Source organism: Helianthus annuus, chromosome 16 (genome assembly GCF_002127325.2).
Source record: "Helianthus annuus cultivar XRQ/B chromosome 16, HanXRQr2.0-SUNRISE, whole genome shotgun sequence".
NCBI lineage: Eukaryota > Viridiplantae > Streptophyta > Magnoliopsida > Asterales > Asteraceae > Helianthus > Helianthus annuus.
Genome location: NC_035448.2, coordinates 133332141 through 133341589, shown reverse-complemented (window position 1 = coordinate 133341589; position 9449 = coordinate 133332141). Strand labels below are relative to the sequence as shown.

The window sequence follows — 9449 nt, the reverse complement described above, 5'->3', positions numbered from 1 at the left end:
CAATGGTCCGTCAATGATCCAAATTGTCGTTAAAAAAAAGGAGCGTAAATCGTGATTAATGAAGCTTAGTGAGCAAATTCATAAGAACCCGAACCTAGATAAAACATTTTATATCTTATTTTTAAATTTTTTATCATACGTGTAAGCTGATATTTAAAAAAATGGTATCTACTTTAGTAAATTAAATACAGAACCCTATATAGTTGTACTAGTTTATAACCCCGTATATTGCAGAGGTTGAATAAAATAAATATATCTGATAATAAAGATTAAATATTATAAAACAGATTTTGTCATAACGTATTATTGACTCTTTTAACTAAAATTTTAAAATTGAATAACAGAATGTGAAAGAGAATAAAATAAGAGGGGAAATAAATATTCAGCTCACTAAATTATAAACATGACGCAAAATGACAACACTAATAGTAATCGTAATAATAAAAGTATTTTATGTACTTTGGTAGATAATTTGTAGGAATTCATTTATCACACGTCATGATAGCCAAGGGCGTAGCATAGTAGGGGCGGGAGGGGGCGGCCGACCACCCGAACTTTTCGCTCAGTAGTGGAGAGTATGTAGTTCTCGTATAGAATTTTTTTGGTGTATACGTTTTCGACCCCAGGTTTTATAAAAACTTTTGGATATATACGTTTTCGACCACCCAGTCTTAAATCTTAAGCTTCGCCACTGGCTAGGTTATAAATCAGTTATATTTTTTGTAGTTTCAAATTTGTATAACATTCTGATTATAAAACCACATAATAATAATAATAATAATAATAATAATAATAATAATAATAATAATAATAATAATAATAATAATAATAATAATAATAACAATAATAAAGGACTCCATTGTATGGATTAAAATATTTTATGTTATATAAAGTGTACCCGATATTAAAAATCCAAAACAATAATATATAAGCGCGACTTGAAATAATTGAAGAAGTTGGCAATGGTTCATATACCGATAATTATGTGAAGATACACATATATAGATTACAAATCTCTTGATGGAGATATACCCATTGTCTCGTAAGTAGAAATCAGTTTAGGAAATATATAATTATAATTACTTATTTAAAAAACAAAAGATATTATCACACTTAAATAATATTTATAAAAAACTCAAATTTTGATAGCCTCGTTGATTGACACGTGTTCCCAAAGAGGTTTCTTTTATTATATGTATATAATATATATATATAAGCGCGACTTGAAATAATTGAAGAAGTTGGCACTGGTTCATATACCGATAATTATGTGAAGATACGCATATATAGATTACAAATCTCTTGATGGAGATATACCCATTGTCTCGTAAGTAGAAATCAGTTTAGGAAATATATAATTATAATTACTTATTTAAAAAAACAAAAGATATTATCACACTTAAATAATATTTATAAAAAACTCAAATTTTGATAGCTTCGTTGATTGACACGTGTCCCCAAAGAGGTTTTTTTTATTATATGTATAGATTTTGATAGATTGTTTTATAGTGGCATTATTAAAAGAGTAGAATGTGTGATATGCTGAATCTAAATCTATCTAATCTAAATATTAATAAAAGAATACAAATAATGTGATATGGCATTCTTTCCTTTAACCTCATAAATTTTATTTATATTTATTTAATATATTATTTTAATATTAATAACCAATATATAATATCACTTATCTTTATTTTTATCCTTATCTTTATTTTAATGTTAATAAATTCAATTAATAATTAACAATATTATAAATATCTAAATCTAATATCTAATAAATTATTAATATCTTTTAAACTAATATGAAAATAATTAATTCATAAATATTAAACTGATCAAAGAATAATAAATAATTTGAAACCATAATGTATAGGGTTTTTTTCTTTTTTCATTTTTAACCCAAAACTTTTACTCTTTTGCAATTTAGACCCTTTGTTTTTTACTTTTAACCTAAAGTTTTTCATCTTTTCTAATTTAACCCCAACTCTTTTTATTTTTCAATTATGGTTTACCATACTTTTCACCAATCCCAAGTTTTCGTTTCGTTCTAAATTTTGTGAGTTAACGCACCGCAACGTGCGTGTAGGGTTCAACATTTTTTCGTGTATTTTTCCTGTTTGGCCCGTCGCAACACATCAATATTTCTGTATTTGACAAGTTCGTCGCAATGGGCGAGTCCTGAATTGACTTAGTTATTTTTTCTATGTTTTACGGTTCGGTTTAACTTCTCTGCAACGAACATGCGTGATTCATATATTTTACGTCTGCTTTTCGCTCGCCTTTATTTTTTTCGTTTTTTATTTATTTTGTTTTTACAAGCTTTTCCGATGGTTGTGATCGCTGATAGTGGTATAGCATTGGTACTATTTGACACAATTTTACGACAACCGCTGCAACGCGGGGGCTTAATACTAGTGTTTAATATATAGTTATATTCTCTATATATTAAAATTCAAACACAATGAATAGTAACATTATCAACGATATAAGCAAATGGTATCGGGTACTGGTATCAAATTTATCAAACCGGGTATATTTTCGGTATCGAATCGATATCGACTTTTGACATTTTCGGTATCGGTTCGGCACCGGTATTCACCGATTTTTACCCTCATCAACGGTATAAGCAAATGGTATCGGGTACCGATACCGGTATCAAATTTATCAAACCAGGTATATTTTCGGTACCGACTTTTGACATTTTCGGTGTCGGTTAGGCACCGGTATTCACCGGTTTCTACCCTTAAATACTGATACCGAACCGTACCGTACCAGGTATATTCGGTACCAGCACCCATTTTTGGGGATTTTCGGTACTGGTTGGTACCGAGCTCATCAAATCCTGTAGCAACGTAGCAACGCAAGTAATTGCACCGTTTAGATTACTTTTAGTTTTCATACACACTTTAAGTAAACTATATTTCGTTTGAACGAGGTTTTATATACACAACAACTTATTTTGTTTTCTTTTTTGTCTTTTTCTATAATGAATGAATTGTAGCATGTAAAGTTAACTTGGATATTTAGATTATTGATGAGTAAATCGTATCAAATACTGTAATCAAACCGGTATAGTATCGGTACCAAATTTACTATACCAATCATTTTCGGTACCAATTTGGTACCCACCTTTTGGCTCTTCAGAATCGTTACTTTCGGTTCGACACTGGTCTAGCACCATACATGTATTTACTGATTTTTACTTTCAAATACCATAACATACCGTATCATACCGAGCATTTTCGGTGCCGGCACCTAATTTCGATGATTTTCCGGATCGGTACTTTCGTTGCCGTTACCGGTACCGGGCTCATCCATATTTTAACATGTTAGCGCTGTAATAACTAAACTGAAAACAACCGAATTTCCAACGTATAGGACGTGTGGGTCCTATTATTATATATTAGATTATTTAAAATCGTTTTTTTTAGGACAAAGTGACTATCGTTACCACGTCATTTTTATTTATGTTTTGATATTCGGTATCTGCGTGACGTTGCTGACACGCGTTTTCCAGACATTAGGTTCCGCCGCAACGCCCAGGCGAAAAATCAACTAGGTATGTCTTAAAAATGGCTTAAAAACAATTAATTATATATGATATGCTTTGCTGTGAAAATAAATATGAACAAATATGGTAAAAGTAAAATAGAGGGCACACATTAAATAAAAAACATGAGAAAACGTGAAGCATGTGAGAAGATGCTAAATGCTTATTTAAATTTTGCTGTTCATATCTCACCTAACCCACACGATCGCACAGATTCACCATTAATTCTTTATTTTTTTTAAATCTAATTAGGCTGCATGGTATGGGGAGCGTCTTCGCTTCGTCACGGAAAGGCGCTGGTGGGAGCACCATCCCGCACCCCCCCTCCTGTCGTCGTCCTCTCCGTCTTGCTGGGGACGTTGGTGACGGACCACAAAAGGACAAAAACAAGCCCTCCCTCTCTCTCACACACCTATACATACAATATATATATATATACACATTTTAGGTTCATCCCCCATTTCCATACGTCCATCCTCTTTGCCCCATCCTCACACCCATCCTACGTGGATCCTAAGTGGCGCATCATCCTCCAAGAGAGGAGTATCACCATACCGCATAGCCTTAGATCATGACTTTTAGCTGACATTGAGCTCAATGCGTTACAACCAACTTGTGAATCATGTAGCTTTGTTTGGATTAACAAACTCAAATGTTGTGAGCTTTTTTCTTACTATTGTCACATATTTTTATGTTTTTTCCTATTTAGTTTTTAGCAATCGTATAGAGTTTCGACATGAAGAGTCATCTTCATTCTTCACATGTAGTTTAGATAAAGAAATGTTTATTATATATAATTCTAACTATTATGATGGTTTCTTATTGACATATATAAAGTTGATTGAGTGTAATTTTATACAGGCTCTTAATGGTTCAGACCTCTTACCGGTTCAACATTTAATGGTTCAGACTTCTTACTGGTTCAACACTTAACCATTTAGATGTCACACAGCCCCTAAGCAAGATAATTTCTCTAAACCGTGACATGATACATTTTTTTGGGTAAAGCCGTGACATGAGACATTGCAGTAAATATAAGCTTATATATTTGATTATAAACACTTTCTTCAAACCGTGAAAGAATAACATAAGGGTGAAGGGGGTGCTCACCTAATAGGTGAGTCCCCTCTCTTACGCCAAACCAATCCCTGTGTGCCACGTCAAGTCCCCTCTTAAACTCCCCTAACACCCCAATTTGATGGCGCCACTCCCCTCTTAGGTGAATTGGTTTTTTTTTTTTTAAAAAAAAAAAAAAAAAAGGAAAGCTGTGATTGGACCGCCCCTCTCTCTCTCCTCCCTCTCTCTTCGGTGAGCCACCACCTAATTCACCCTCTCTCTCTTGGTCACCGCAATGATGGCGGTGCATCCCCGCTCGGGATTTTGGGTCACCGATGGGGGTCACAGATGACACCCCGTATACCCTAACCCTCAAAAATTTGGAAAATGGCTTTTAATTTCGTCGCAATAACAAGTTCATGGCCGATTAAATGATTAATCAGTTCAGAATTGTGGCCTTTCATTGTTGAAGAAGAAGCATTGGAATGTTCAATTCGGTACACAGCGACACTGGGCCAGAGGTGACGCTTCGATTTTCTAACTGGTTGTCTCTTTGTGTTTCTAATTGATAGTGGCCTACGGAACTTCCATGTTTGAGTGCTACACAAGGAGATATCATGTTGGTTAAGGTGTGTGGCTCACAATTAAAAGGTTGGGGCCCACTACTACAAAACAGAGGTGGGTGATATGGGTTTTAAGACGGCACCGTCTTAAACTACACTGGTTTAAAATCGAGTTTTATTAGACGGTGTTCAAAATTTGAACACCGTCTTAAACTTGTTGAACACCGTCTTTTAATATAAAAACATTTTTCAAATATTTATTAAAACAAATATTTTGAACACCGTCTTAAACTTGATGAACAAACATTTGCTGAAAAAAAAAAAAAAAAACATTACAGTAAAAAAGAAAGTCATTTCCAGAAATACACATCAAGCTACATCAATGGACATTTCCAACTCAAATCAAACCAAACCAATACACATTCAATTCGGAAATAAACCCGTCAAATTACAATTATTTGTTGAATACATAACAAACTACGTTAATTGTATAAATAAACTACATATAAAGCTAAACTAACGAAATACCTAACTCGCTAAAAAACTTCCGCATCAACGTCATCAACAAAACATGTATATCATTATCCGGAGCCTCTCTCGTGTCGTGCCAAATCTAAAATAAAAGTAAATAGAAAGAGTTATTAAAAATATTATAGATTAAAACTAAATGCAAAGAGAAAATAATCCGTAACAACATCGTCAATAAAGTTATATATACATGTCATGTTATATACATCTAAAAACAAGTATATAATCAACTAAACCTTCTAAGTTTTAAAAAAAATAAATTCGAATGTGAGTAAGCAACATTTGAAGAAGAATACCTGCCTATCAATAACATTTATCTCAGTGGGATTGGCTGCATCACCAGGCTGAATAACAACAATATTTTTATTAGGTGAGCAAATGCAAATCATGCAGCAACAAAAATAAATTTGTTAGATTAACGATAAGTAACCTGTTTGTTATACAACATTTCCCACACCAGGTACTTGAAAAATCCTTTTCAATGATGTAAATAAATCCCGCCGCGATGCCAATCGGTACAACCCCTAGTGCCAACCCCATTATCCTTTAACTCCACTGCATACAAAGCTTTCAAACCACTAACCACATTCCCATCCACCACCACCACCACCCCAATCGTGACACCGTTATTAATAGACCTGGCAAATGGGTCGGATTGGGTCGGGTCGGAACAGGTCCGGGTTGGAACGGGTTTCGGGTCAGGGCGGGTCGGGTCGGTTTTTTTTTATACAAAACTGGATACACTAAATGATATAAAAGCATCATGTTAGGTACCAAGAAATTTCTTTATCCATATCAATACATCGGTTCACCAAAAGGTACATTAAATGATACAAAGATTCACAGTCAACCTCTATAAGCGAGTAAGCAACTTGTAATATTTTGCGCAAAATAAACAACTGATATGAACTTAACGAGCTACCGTACATTCGTACCACCCGTCTTAAGAAACACCAGCTAAACTACCAAAGTATATCTTTTATATAAACATTTAATTTGCTTTAACTAAAGCAAAACACAGAAAACTCAGTAAAAGAAAATGAACAAAAGACACTCTTATTTTCATGTTTGTCATTATATTTTTGCAAATCTGATATCAATTTTGCTCTATTGTGTAGCACTAGTTTCAGAAACAAAATACAAAAAAGAAGTGAATAAAAGCATACCTTAATCTAGATTTAAACCTAATTACCGTTAATTCACCATAATTGAACTGAACATTGCATTGCATTGCATTGTTGATGATAATACATTAAGTTGTGATGGGAGTTGTCTCCACAATAATCAACATGAGACACACATAATAATCAATTTTTAAGTGACCCCCTTGTCTAATTTATTTGACACTTATAGTTTTTAAATGGTTAAAATTGACCCATATGATAGTTTTGGGTCAGATTTGCCTCCTCTAGTTATTAACATTATCATCAACAATGTTTTGGGTCCGACCCATACCTAAATTTACCAATTGCAACAGAAGTAGCGTGAACCCAACAATAAGAGGCAAGGGCATAATAGGCATAAAAATTGAGTGTCAGCCTTTAGTCAATGAAAAAAAAGACAGGGAAAAAGCACCTTAGCACCCCTGGATTGCAGATATTGTGTGACGATTAATTAGAGATCATTCACTTCAACTTCGGTTTGTTCCTAAGCTCGTAAAAGCTTGATTCAAGCTATATTTTCCTACAAATTTTGAGGAAGACATCAATCGGCCTATATGAAAAAAAGAATAAAAAATTAAGAACATCAAAGAAAACTCAAAATATCGAGTCATGTCCATCTCTTTGAATCATAATTTTATTGAGCAGGAAACTAACATTGCACAATTCGCCCAAAATAATCATCATCTCCATGAAATAACGTAAATTTCACATTAGAAAACACGAAATCAACAGTAACTCCTCTCCACCACCACTCATTGAATTAAATTAAATTAAATATGGGTGTACTAAGTTAATCTAACCAGCATCAGCATCAGGCATGCTACACTCCAGGTAACAATGTCCTCTTACTACTAACAATAACATATTCTCCAATCTCACACCTAAATATCACTACAATTCACATTAGTCATACACACTCATCACTAATATGCTGAACAACAAACCTAGACCCAATACATTCATCAATTTATATTATTACCAACTCAATACAAACCGCACAACACAACTTCTTACAAAATGCATACTAAATAAATAAATGACGAAGATTTAGTTAGGGGGAACGACTAACCATACCCATGACAAGACCGATGTAGGCAGAGGTTACGGACCCACAGCATAGAAGACGCCGGCGGAATCCTCCGAGACGCCACCGATGATGCTTTCTGGCCTTCACCGTCACTTGCACCGCTATAAGTTGAAGTTCAATTTACATATATATATATGAGTTGAGTTGAAGAAGATTCTCTAGATAGAATCTGTGTGTGTGTGTGAAGAGAATGAGAGATAAATTAGGTTTAGGGAGAATGTTAAAATTTTGATTGGGAAAAGAGAGGTCAAGTGGGGGGACGCAAAGCCCGCCAAGGGTTTTTTTATTGACATATAAAGACGCGGTTTGGTGATAACCCCGTCTAAAGCTTCTTAAATTTGTATTGAGTATAAGACCGGGTTATTTTGATTTTTTTTTGAATATTTTATATAGTTATTAATTTTAAGATGGGGTTGTTACATAAACACCGTCTAAAACAAATATTGAACACCGTCTAATGCTTCCTTTTGTAGTGTTCAAATCTCACAGAATAGGTTGTAATTGTGAAAGGTTAGTAGCTTGTGATGTAAGAAACTGTTTTCATTAACTTAACTGTAATATGTAGAATATACATCATGTATTTATAGACCATCTCAACTAACTCAACTAACCTAACAACTATACAACTCTACATGCATACTACACACATACATATACTCTAATAGTAATGTTTATATCCTAGAAAATCTGAGAACTTAACTTATAAAATAAACATAAACAACTAATTTTTAGACAGGCCCTATATAAAATAAAGTAATAAAACTCTTTCAACCACAATTTACCAACAGTTAGATTTTGTTTTGGGAGCCCAGAGCCTTTACTTGACTTAGATCACTCTTGGGCCGACGCATTATATAAATAACAAACAAAGTAACAAACCTTAGTAACAGGGGCGTAGGTTAGAAGGGGATCCTATCTTTACCTGTTTAGAAAACTCGTCCCATAAACAAAACTCCCAATCAAACCCTAGTATGTTCTCTCATTCAACTTTCATTCCCCTAAAACCTCTCAGCGATTACGATCTTCATCGCCCCTCTATCATTCTACGATCATCTACAAGTATGTTTTATATTTAACTATCATTATGAATTTGTTATGTTTTATTGTGATCACGTCTTGGTTTTTTCTGATTTGTTGAATTTAGCCGATACACTGTTTTACGCTGCTATTTGTCTCTAATCTGAGTATACATGTTTCTTATTATTATTATATATTGTTACTATTGTGTTTCGATTTGTTCTGACGTTGCCTATGTATAAGTTAAGGGTAAACTTTAATCATCATTCACATTCATTCTCATGCACACATCATCAATCTCATCCTCATTCACACCATCAACCTGATCAGTGATCACAATCATTCCCATTCACATCTTCATGTTCCAACTCATTACCATTTACATTTTAATCATCATCATGTTTTAAGTTATCCTCATTCACATTTTGATCATCATCATGTATTTGTTCATCATTTCCTCCAGTCACAGTATTACATTTGTTCAC

At 33.6% G+C, this 9449-nt stretch overlaps 1 long non-coding RNA gene across 7 annotated transcripts; it reads right to left on the bottom strand.

Moving 5' to 3' along the window:
* Nucleotides 1-5566: 5566 nt before the first annotated feature.
* LOC110917184 lies at nt 5567-8232 on the bottom strand. Of its 7 annotated transcripts, none has more exons than XR_004883599.1 (5): nt 7930-8232; nt 7273-7380; nt 6128-6440; nt 5994-6041; nt 5567-5782 (listed from the first exon to the last, which is right to left on the bottom strand). It is a non-coding gene; the product is annotated as an uncharacterized LOC110917184 (long non-coding RNA). The 7 variants fall into 7 exon arrangements; XR_002580412.2 differs by having other exon boundaries at nt 7273-7410; nt 7935-8232; XR_004883598.1 differs by having other exon boundaries at nt 7935-8232.
* Nucleotides 8233-9449: the final 1217 nt, after the last annotated feature.